Source organism: Orussus abietinus, unplaced genomic scaffold (assembly GCF_000612105.2).
Source record: "Orussus abietinus isolate OABI.00-Male unplaced genomic scaffold, Oabi_2.0 scaffold31, whole genome shotgun sequence".
NCBI classification, from domain to species: domain Eukaryota; kingdom Metazoa; phylum Arthropoda; class Insecta; order Hymenoptera; family Orussidae; genus Orussus; species Orussus abietinus.
The window spans coordinates 562892-572893 of NW_019394774.1; positions in this window are offsets into that span (position 1 = coordinate 562892).

The following is a 10002-nucleotide window of genomic DNA, read 5'->3' on the forward strand; positions in this document are numbered from 1 at the left end:
AATTTCACTTTTAATAAAAAGATTCTCTTGATTCAGCTTAAACTAGAACCAGGATCACATTCTCTTGTGAAAACTGGAATTTCACGAGCATCGCGCTCTTCCTTAGGGCCTCCATAATCACGTACTGAAGGTTCAAATGATTCGATGCACCCTGTTTGGAGAAAAGTTTTACAAATATTTGGACGTTTCGTATATATTGAATGACCCATTCATATCACCTTGAAAATTATTCCTCGACCTAATGAAATTCATGACACGCACGTTCGAAGTAGGGCTCTAATTCCACCTGGGGTCAGGAACGAAAATGGCGACGTTGGCGACATTTCAATGGGGTGTTTTAACGCGTTTTTGTGAAAAAGGGGGAAATGTTCTACAGGGGAAATTTAGAGTCTCGTAGTAGGTACACCCTCGTCTCGTTCACGTCTCGCAACCCTGACTTTCCCCGCGGAAAGGGCGGGATTTTTAACGGGGCGAGGCGGAAAAAGAAGGGGCCGTAAGGTCGGGGGTACGTCATTGTCGTGGAAAAAGAGTCCGCCCCCGTAATGCGGCGCAAAAAGACGAGCGAACGACGGCGTCGCGACGGCCGGCAGGACGCGGACAATGGGCCGCAGCCGCACACGGGACGCGCGGCAACTCCGACGCTGTCCGACCCACCCCGACCTAGCCCAACCCTCGGACCGACATAACCTAACTCGGGATGCGTCGACGACGATGAAAAAGATCCACGTTGGCCAAACAAAAATGTCCGAGACGAATTTCCCGTCGCGGTCGGTCGACGTGTTTGCACGAAGGAGACGCTTCAAACGGAAATTCCGCTGGCAGCTTGTTCGATATAAAAGTGTACATAGAAGTACATACGATATAAGTACACCTCTCCCTCGATTTACCCGGCACTTTTGGTTCACGCGGTAAACTATAACACAATATACGCGGTATTGAAACGTTATTATATTATTTATTCAGCTATTTGTAGTAAATATGTATCTCTAAAACTCGGACTAGCTTTTATTTCCAATGTTTTCTCTTCTGTATTATACAGACTTTACGGGATTTTGACTCTCGTAAATTGAGGGATGGCTGTATGTAATAAATGAGGGGGCAATTAATGATTAATTAAATTGATCGAGGTTTTTTGGGTAAATTTGAAGTCAGGTTTCGTCGCCATGAATGCGCATATAGGACAGTAAGTATGACATATACAGGGTAGAAATGTATATAAGTATATGAAAGTGTGAAATAAACGGGGTTGCAGTCAGAAATTTATATAAAATTTCGGCGAATCCCTTGAAATGGAATTCGGAGCCAGGAAGCAACCTTAGGACGTATGAGCACATGAAGAATGGACAAGGGTGCTCGTACAATGTAAAAGTGTGCATAAAACCACTTGCAGAGATACGCAAAATGTCTGACTCGATTAAAGTTGTTACCTGAGAGTCTCTGATTTAAATGCACCCCGTGTTACCATCCCTGAAAGGCTCACATGAGATCGCCACGCGGTAAAGAGGGAGTACATCTGCTCGCATACATATAAAAGCACGTAAAAAAATATATAAAAACAAGTAATATACGGTGCTAATCAGAAATCCGTAAAAAAACCTTGTCCGAATCTAGCCGCACCATCTGAATCCTTGAAGTATCCCCAACCGCGAAATCAAAGGGCGTCCCATTTGTGCAAAAAGGACAAAACGTTCGGGAAAATTGTGACGTCACGGGAATGTGTAGGAGGAACCAGGGATACCCGATGAAAAATTCAAATTTCCACCGCGGTGAAGGCAAATTCGGTCCACGGTGCGTGTGTTGTGACACGTACACGCCAAAACACACGGTATAAACGCAGGAAAGGTTGTCGGAATTGGATTTAGGACCCGATGATCCAAACGAGCGGACTCACGACTCGGAAAATAAATCCGGAGTGGACGAAGAGGGGAGACTGTGGGTGCCAAAAAAAGGGTCATTTAAAGTTAAGTTCGCAAGCAGGGATGGAACGCGTTTGTCCCTCTCCAGGCGTAATTTCCGGCCATTTTCGCCGAGGTCTCGTTACGGCGAATAGGATTTCCCGAGTGCGTCTAAAAGTTCCTCGGGATATTCTAATGCTGGATCGCGTTTCCAGCTAACGAATCACCGGAGCCTTTTAAACCGTACAAGCTGGGAAATAATATCGCTCCCACCGCCCCCAGCACACACTCAGAGTGCGTCGTTCCGTGTTTCTTGGAGCACAACCTAAAAATAAACGGGTAGGCAAAAGTTAACTCCGAATAATCGTAATTACCTCGATTACTCCCGGTAAAAAGTGGTCGATAACCGGGTACGTGAGAAACTCTTTGCCAGGTTTTCGCCCCCGGGGCGTTTCTTGGGCCGAGAAATACAACTAAATACGAGTGGGCCGCGAGGTATTACCGCAATTAACGTGCGATTCAGCGCCACGGTAATCCACGGTTACGCCGAGCCCGCGCGCGGTAATTGCGAGTGCGCCGTAATTACGTCCCGGGTATTATGGAATCGCAACAATTGCTCGAGCGGGTCCATCTGGTCCTCCGGGTCGAAGCCCGAAATTTTACCGAGAAACGCTTTCATAGAAAGGTCTCTTAATTAATTGGTTCCCCTGAATATCTTCCATCGCTCTAATACCAACGCGTTGCAAAGAAAAATAAATTAACCTTCGAAATCGCCCAGAATCGTTATGATAATCCCCGTCGGATACCTCCCACCTCGCCCCTCGCTCAATACCAACGGTTTGTAAAAAAATATTAATTAATTAACCTCCAAAACTTCAAAAAATTATAATACTTGATAATCCCTCGAAGAGTATCTTCCTCTTAACCTCTCTCCACGATGCCGACGTCTTCCAAAAAAATCACCCTCCAAATCTCCTAAAATCTATAACTTTAATAATCCTTTAAAAATGTTTCCTCCCCCTCCCCGTCTCTTCAATGGTCGCCGATGTAGGATGAAAAAGTAATCAAATTGCCCTGCAAGATCTCCCAGTGCCAATAATTTGGAAAATCCCTGGGAAAATGGTCCCATTAAAGGAGAATCGAACGATTCCCCGAAAATTAGTGGAATTAGCGAGTAATCCAGGAAGCTCGGGATTCGTAGCCCCCCTCGGCGTATCCCCGGGATTGCACCCCCTTGAGCACCCTAAACACCCCATCTGATCCACCCCTTCGTCCTTCGAAGCTGTATCCGGCAGCGACGTCGAGTGCCGGCGTATTAATTCAATTTCTCCAGCGTAAGACGTCCAGGGGGCCCGAGGGGAGCGCGACAAATTGAGATTTTTAATTAGAGCGCTAATTCAATTGGATCCCTAATTCACGGTAATTATTAATGCTCGCAGCGCCGAGCCTGACGAATGGACCGCGATTCCAACTCCAATTTCGACCGGCGAGCAAACATGGCGGCCCGTCTTCCACGGTGCACTTAGCGGAGCGACGCCGACGTCGTTTCCAGTAATCTTGCGCCTTGCCGTCGAGATTAAGACTAATTTCATCCGCTCATCTCGATACGGTACGATACTCGTGTGAAGATCGATGCAACGTCCGACGCAGAAATTCGCTCCTTTGTACATTTCTTTGAGTGTTTCTTTCTGCGTTTCTTCTCGTCTCTTCGGCATGAGAGTCGGAGGACTCCGTTTTTCTTCTATATCGATAGACAATGGTGTAGCAATCTTGCGTCTTGGCGTCGGGATTAAGACTAATTCACTCATATCGATACGGAGATGAGATGCAGACTCGTGTGAAGATCGATGCAACGTCCAACGTAGAAATTCGCTCCTTTGTACGTTTCTTTGAGTGTTTCTTTCTGCGTTTCTTCGCGTCTTCGGCATGAGAGTCGGAGGACTCCGCTTTTCTTTTATATCGATAAACAATGGTGTAGCAATCTTGCGCCTTAGCGTCAGAATTAAGACTAATTCGCTCATATCGATATGGAGATGAGATGCAGACTCGTGTGAAGATCGATGCAACGTCCGGCGCAGAAATTCGCTCCTTTGTACATTTCTTTGAGTGTTTCTTTCTGCGTTTCTTCTCGTCTCTTCGGCATGAGAGTCGGAGGACTCCATTTTTCTTCTATATCGATAGACAATGGTGTAGCAATCTCGCGTCTTGGCGTCGGGATTAAGACTAATTCGCTCATATCGATACAGAGATGAGATGCAGACTCGTGTGAAGATCGATGCAACGTCCGGCGCAGAAATTCGCTCCTTTTTACGGTTCTTTGTGCGTTTCTTTGAGTGTTTCTTTCTGGGTCTCTTCGGCGAGAGGATCGGAGGACTCCGTTTCTCCGCGGGCGTTTCTCTTCTGTATCGACAGACAATGGTGACAAACATGGCCGTATACAGGTTTAAGTGGGTGAGAAGTACGAGGCGGAAAGCGCGATATCACGGGGAGACGTTGGTGCTCCCTCTTTCAAGATGGCCGTGCAGCGACGCTCGTCGAATCGGAAAACAATTTCGGCGCGAGTGGTAATCACGGGACGGCGGAAAGGGGGAAGGGGAACCCGAGCGAGAAGGTAAACCGTCCTCGACGAGGGACGGCGCGAGAGTGAGAGACTATCGCCCGAGGAATCGCAATAAATAGCTCTCGGCGAAACGGGAGAGCGACGAGGACCCCACGATACGGTAGGAAGAAGGAGCGAGAGAGAGGGAAGGAAAATAAAAACCGCCAGCGGAAACCCCGAGCGGTATGTATGACGCGACTTTTGGCGAAGATGGAGGAAGGGAGGGAAAATACCCGGGTGGGGAAGGAAAAGTGATGAAAATGCGCAGGTGGAATGGAAAAGGAGATGAAAATACAAAGGTGGAGAAAGAACGCAGATGAAAATGCACAGGTAGGGAGGAAAAGGAGATGAAAATGCGCAAGTGGAGAAGGAAAGGAGATGAAAATGCCCAGGTGGAGAGGGGACGGAACGGCACCTTTGTTCCGGTAGAAGGGAAACACCTGGGGAGAGGGACGAGGGAAAATGGGGAGATAAAGTGAGGTTTAGGCGGGTCTAATTGGTTCGCAAGGGGTGATTAATTCTCGCCCTGATTGGATTTGCTGGCGGACGTTTTCGCTCGCTTTAGGCCATCAGTATTTTCGGGAAGGTGTTTTAGGTGGTTTAAGTTACTACAGAAATTCATTTTCGCTCCTTTTGGAGCCCTCGGGATTTTCCGGCAGAAATTTTAGTTGGTCTCGGAACCTTCAGAAATTGATTTTCGCCGGCCTTGAGGTTCTTTTCCCCCCGTGAGAGAAAATAGGCCGGGGTACCGAAACATTAAGGGGCACCTATGACCACCTCTCCAATTTGTATTTATGATCCCCGTGCCCTCGGCGAAAGTTAAACGGAAAAAGTTCCAGGCTGAATTCCAAATTCGTTTACTGCGCCGAATTCTAAGTCGAGTTGACCTTCACTATCCACGCCATAATCTAGTTCCCGAATTAAATGAAGCCGAATAGAGCCCTACTCGTCTCCTCCACCTCGCCCAAACTGCATTTCGTCGTAGGAAAAGAAATTTTCAAGATCCCTTAATTTCAGAAACTAACCACGCATCTCTTATCTTTCCCCAAGAAATCTCCACTCGGTCGCTCCCGACTCAACGGAAAGTGGAGGAAGAAACGTCGCGATGCACGTGACAGCCTTTCGGGTCCAGAACTGTTTGGGATGCTGTGCATGTTATATCGCGGGAAAAAGAGACACCCCAACGGGGGTGTTTCCGGTCCACCCCATTCTACGTGATCCGAAAGTCTCGCTAATTCGTTCCTCCATCTGGGTAATATTCGCCTATCCACGGAAAGAAATTAACAAAGAAAATGTCGCAAAGTAGGACCACGGTTATTATCCCGCAAAGAAGACCTCTCTGTACGAATTATCTGAGGGAGAATTTTTTTCCAGGCACGCGAAACAGGAAGCGATTACCGGAACGGCATGCGGCGGACGAGTGCGGCCCGGCTCGCCGAGGTTTAAACAATTTTCGAGCTTTTCAGGGAAAAGCCTTAGCCCGCCACGAAAACGTCGGGGTTCCAGGGCACTCGTTACGGAAGGAAAATCTCGGGGCCCCTTTCAGAGGAGTAAGAGCGTGCGATTTCCAGGGTGCGCCGCTCTATATCGCATTATCGCGGCGCCTTTGAGGGGTAATTTCCGTTTAAAATGCCGCGAATCCGCGCGCAGAACGCTCCGGTTCTCCCGCTACCCCAGAAGTCCGCGATCCCGCAGAAGACGCGGGCCCTCTTGGTTTTCTGCTGCGGAATGGCCGCGGATGCGTTCCCATTTTTTGGTTCATTTCTCAAGTTTATACGAATTTTGTGGGGATTTTATCCCATGACATACGTGGAAGACACATGTATGTACGTATATATCGGCTGATCAGTAATCGACGTGAACTACTTACGCGCTATAGACGCCAATATGCAATTAGCAATTAATTCACCATGAAGAAATCATATATTACCCTACAATTTTGCATTTTTCAGCAATGAAATAGCAATAAATTAGCAATAAATTCTGCAACAAATTTTATTGAATTGTGCTAAGGTGGCATGCCAGCTTTATGGACATCAAATTGCACCTGTCGCGTGGTGGAAAATTGAAAAGAAGATTTTAATAAGAAATATCGATGTACAATGGCGGACGTGAATGCCTCCTCTGCTTACCCTGGCGACACTAATAGGAAAGGAAACGTTCATGTCCGCTGGTATACATGAGTAAACAAATACTATTGATGGAAGACCGCCACGGATAGACATCTACTTCTGCAATGAGGTAGCGAAACGCTCTGCAACTTGATTCCAACTCTTTTCCTCGAAGATAAACAGTTCAGAGTAATTAGGTTGGCGTGCACCCACGAATTAGTAGTTGTCTTGGTGGTACGTACCAGCACAGACTCGTAACTGCGTTCAAACGAGTAGTACTTATCCGAGTACCTTAATTATCCCTCTCCCCGCTGAAAAATCGAAGGGTAAAAATCGTTCCGTCCAATTGTTGCCCTCGGCTTGCAAATTAAATCGTTTCTCCTTAAATCGGACCGGCGAGTAGTTCGAGTCATTCCTAATCAGCCAATCAATACTGCGCAACCGTACCCTAGCGGACATGAATGCTTTCTTTCCAGGTACACGGCATCGCCGGGGTAAGAAGGGGAGGCATTCATGTCCGCCAGTGTACACGTGTCTTTCCCTTAAGTCATGGTAAAAAATCCCAAAAAATTCGTATAAACGGGAATAATGAAATACAATATGGTCAGCCAGTCTATACCGCGCGGCTGGATGTACATATATCCCGGCTGATCAGTATTCCACCTGAACTACTTCCGCGCTATAGGCGCCAATATACACTTGTCGCGCGGTGGAAATTTAAAAAGAAGATTCTGATAAGAAATATGGATGGACCTCTTCCCTTCTAAGGGGGAATCGCTCGGCAAACGCGATTCGCATTGTTTCGGGCGATTTATTCGGTCCGCGCGAAACGGACCGGCGCGAATTGAAATTGAGGCTTTTCGGGGGTAGATGAAGCCATCGACAGGGGACATTTCGCGATCCGTGGACAGGGGACGTGTCGGGGGTGACGTTAAAAAAGGGAAGCGCCGATCCCCATTGGCCAGGAGCCGTCTCTCACCCGCGTTATCAGTTACGCGCGGCCTAGGACTGATAAATGGCGGTGCTCGGAAAGGCACGAACGTCACCCGGGACATTATTTACAACTGCCAAAGCCGGCACGCGGAGCAGGGATGAAATTTTCTAGGACTTTCTCCCGGCTCCCCTCAAAAAGAGGCCATCAGCGTCGGGGAAACGTCCCGCAGCGGAAATAACGCTCGACGTCGACGACGCGGACGAAATTACAAAATCATCCGCCTCCCGGCCAGCATTCGGTACCGGGGAACTCCCAGTATTTAGAGACGTTAACGTTTCCCTTATTTCTGTGCCGAACCTTGTAAAGAAACTCGGTAGCATGCACTTAACACCTCCACACATAGATCCGCACTTGGCGCTAGACTCAGTCGAGCTCCACAATCCTAAGATCGAGTTTTACCGTAATTACCCACCCATATTTAAAGATATTAATATTTCCGCAATTTCTATGTCGAACCTTGGCGTAAATAAACTCGGGAGCGTGCGCCCACATTTCCACCTACGCGCGTAGATACGTACTTGGCGCGAGACTCAGTCGAGCTCCGCAATCCTGAGGTAGAGTTTTACCGTATTTACACATCGCGTGCATATTTAACGCGGAAAACGCATTTCCAGCTGAGCGGTTAATTTTTCTTTGCGATCGAACTTCAATCGGAGTGTCGCTGTTAGCTCTCGGAGTATAAGCGCTATGTATACGCGCTGCCATGCACGGCCGCAAGCGATGCGCGAATTATAACTTCGATTGCGGAGCTTGCAATCCGAATTGCATACAGTTACTAATTCCTGCACGTCGTCCGTCTAGAACAGGACGCTGAGAGGAACTTCCAGAGTGAATCGAGCCCGACTGCCCGTTCATTTGGCAGCCCCACCTGGAGGGTTCCCCCGAGGCGTCCGCTCTACTTGCCGCGAAGTCGATATCTCTTATCGCCGTATAAAAATGATATTTAATTCCCCTATCCGCTTTACATATCACGAGTCAGTTCAAAATCAACCGCCATTTCGGTAGAACCTGCATCAGGCATTCCCTTGCCACCCAGAGTCACTTGAGACTGTAAAAAGTAAAGAGACTCGACACCCTCGATCGCCCCCCGAGCTTCAGATCCAATCCTGGATTAAGACACCCCCGCGGATCCGCGAAACTTCCACCGGAATCTCTTCCGCGACTCGATACGTGCCCGGTAACCTAATCGCTAATTAATCGCCCCGAAGTTATCGGCAAACGAAAACGCGCCATGCCTCCAAACGAGTCGGAAGCTTTTCCAGGATTTCCGCAATCGCAGCCTCCCTCTTCCGAGAACATCTCCCAAAACTGAAGCTCCCTAACGCGAAGGCAAACACTCCTTGGATTTTTTTCCCGGTAATTCCTTCATCCCACCGACCCCTCGCGAAATAGGAATCCCAGGAATCACCCCTAGATATAAACATCAACCCCAGACGAAATTACTTCCATGGTATCGATAATAGGTACCGGCTCGCGATAATAAACCCGGCGATCAGAGTTGGGGGGGAACGAATTTCCGCTGCCCTCTCAGGGCACCAGCACTTTTTCCTCCTTTTTTGGAAAATTCCCAGGGGAGGCTATCGGAGATCGGAGTGCGTGCGCTCGATGCACCACCTCGACGGAGTTTCCGGCCGGTGCACAGAGGGTGCCGCGGATCGCATCCCCGTGTGCATTCGTTGGTGCCAGGCACCTCTACACACATCGGGGAACACGGATGAGGGTGGCGTGTACGTAAGGTGTGCGGTCCCACGTATCCGCGCCTGCCCGTGTCGGTGCACCCCCACAGGCTCCTGGGGGTGGGTCGCGAGCGCGCATGCTCCCACGGCCGAAAACCTCCCCAGTCAGGGTAAGTCTGCCAAGGGATCAAGACGTGGGGTGCGCGCGGGTCCGCGTGCGATGTCGCGTTCGTGCGTTCGCACCGTGTGGTGCGGCTGAGAGGGAAACGCGGAAAAGAGGGTGAAACGCGAAGAGAAACGCGGGGGAGGGCGCAAACCAGCCCAAAGAGTGGACGGAAGAAATAGAACATGGGAACCATGAAGACCCGGCTCTAACTGTGGAGGTCTGACTCCAGAAGTGGGTGAAAGCGAGATACGGATCTCTCGGATCTGGGGTCCTTAAAAAGGAGCCCTTGAATCGGGCGTAACTCCAGACAAAGAGATCGATCTCGCAGCGAGGAACCAACTGGACCGTTTAGAGGAACCTCCATTCCCTGGGGAAATTTCGTCTGAATCCTGGGAACTCCAGATCCATCATCGAGTACTGGTGTAGAGAAAGAGAGTTGCTGGTCGCACCTGGTCCGTTCCTCTTCTGTGAAGGAATTCGCGGGGTTCACCCTGGATCACCAGTCGTCAGCATCACGAGGCATCAGGATAAGACGAGGCTAATTAGGACGAGTTTGGGGGA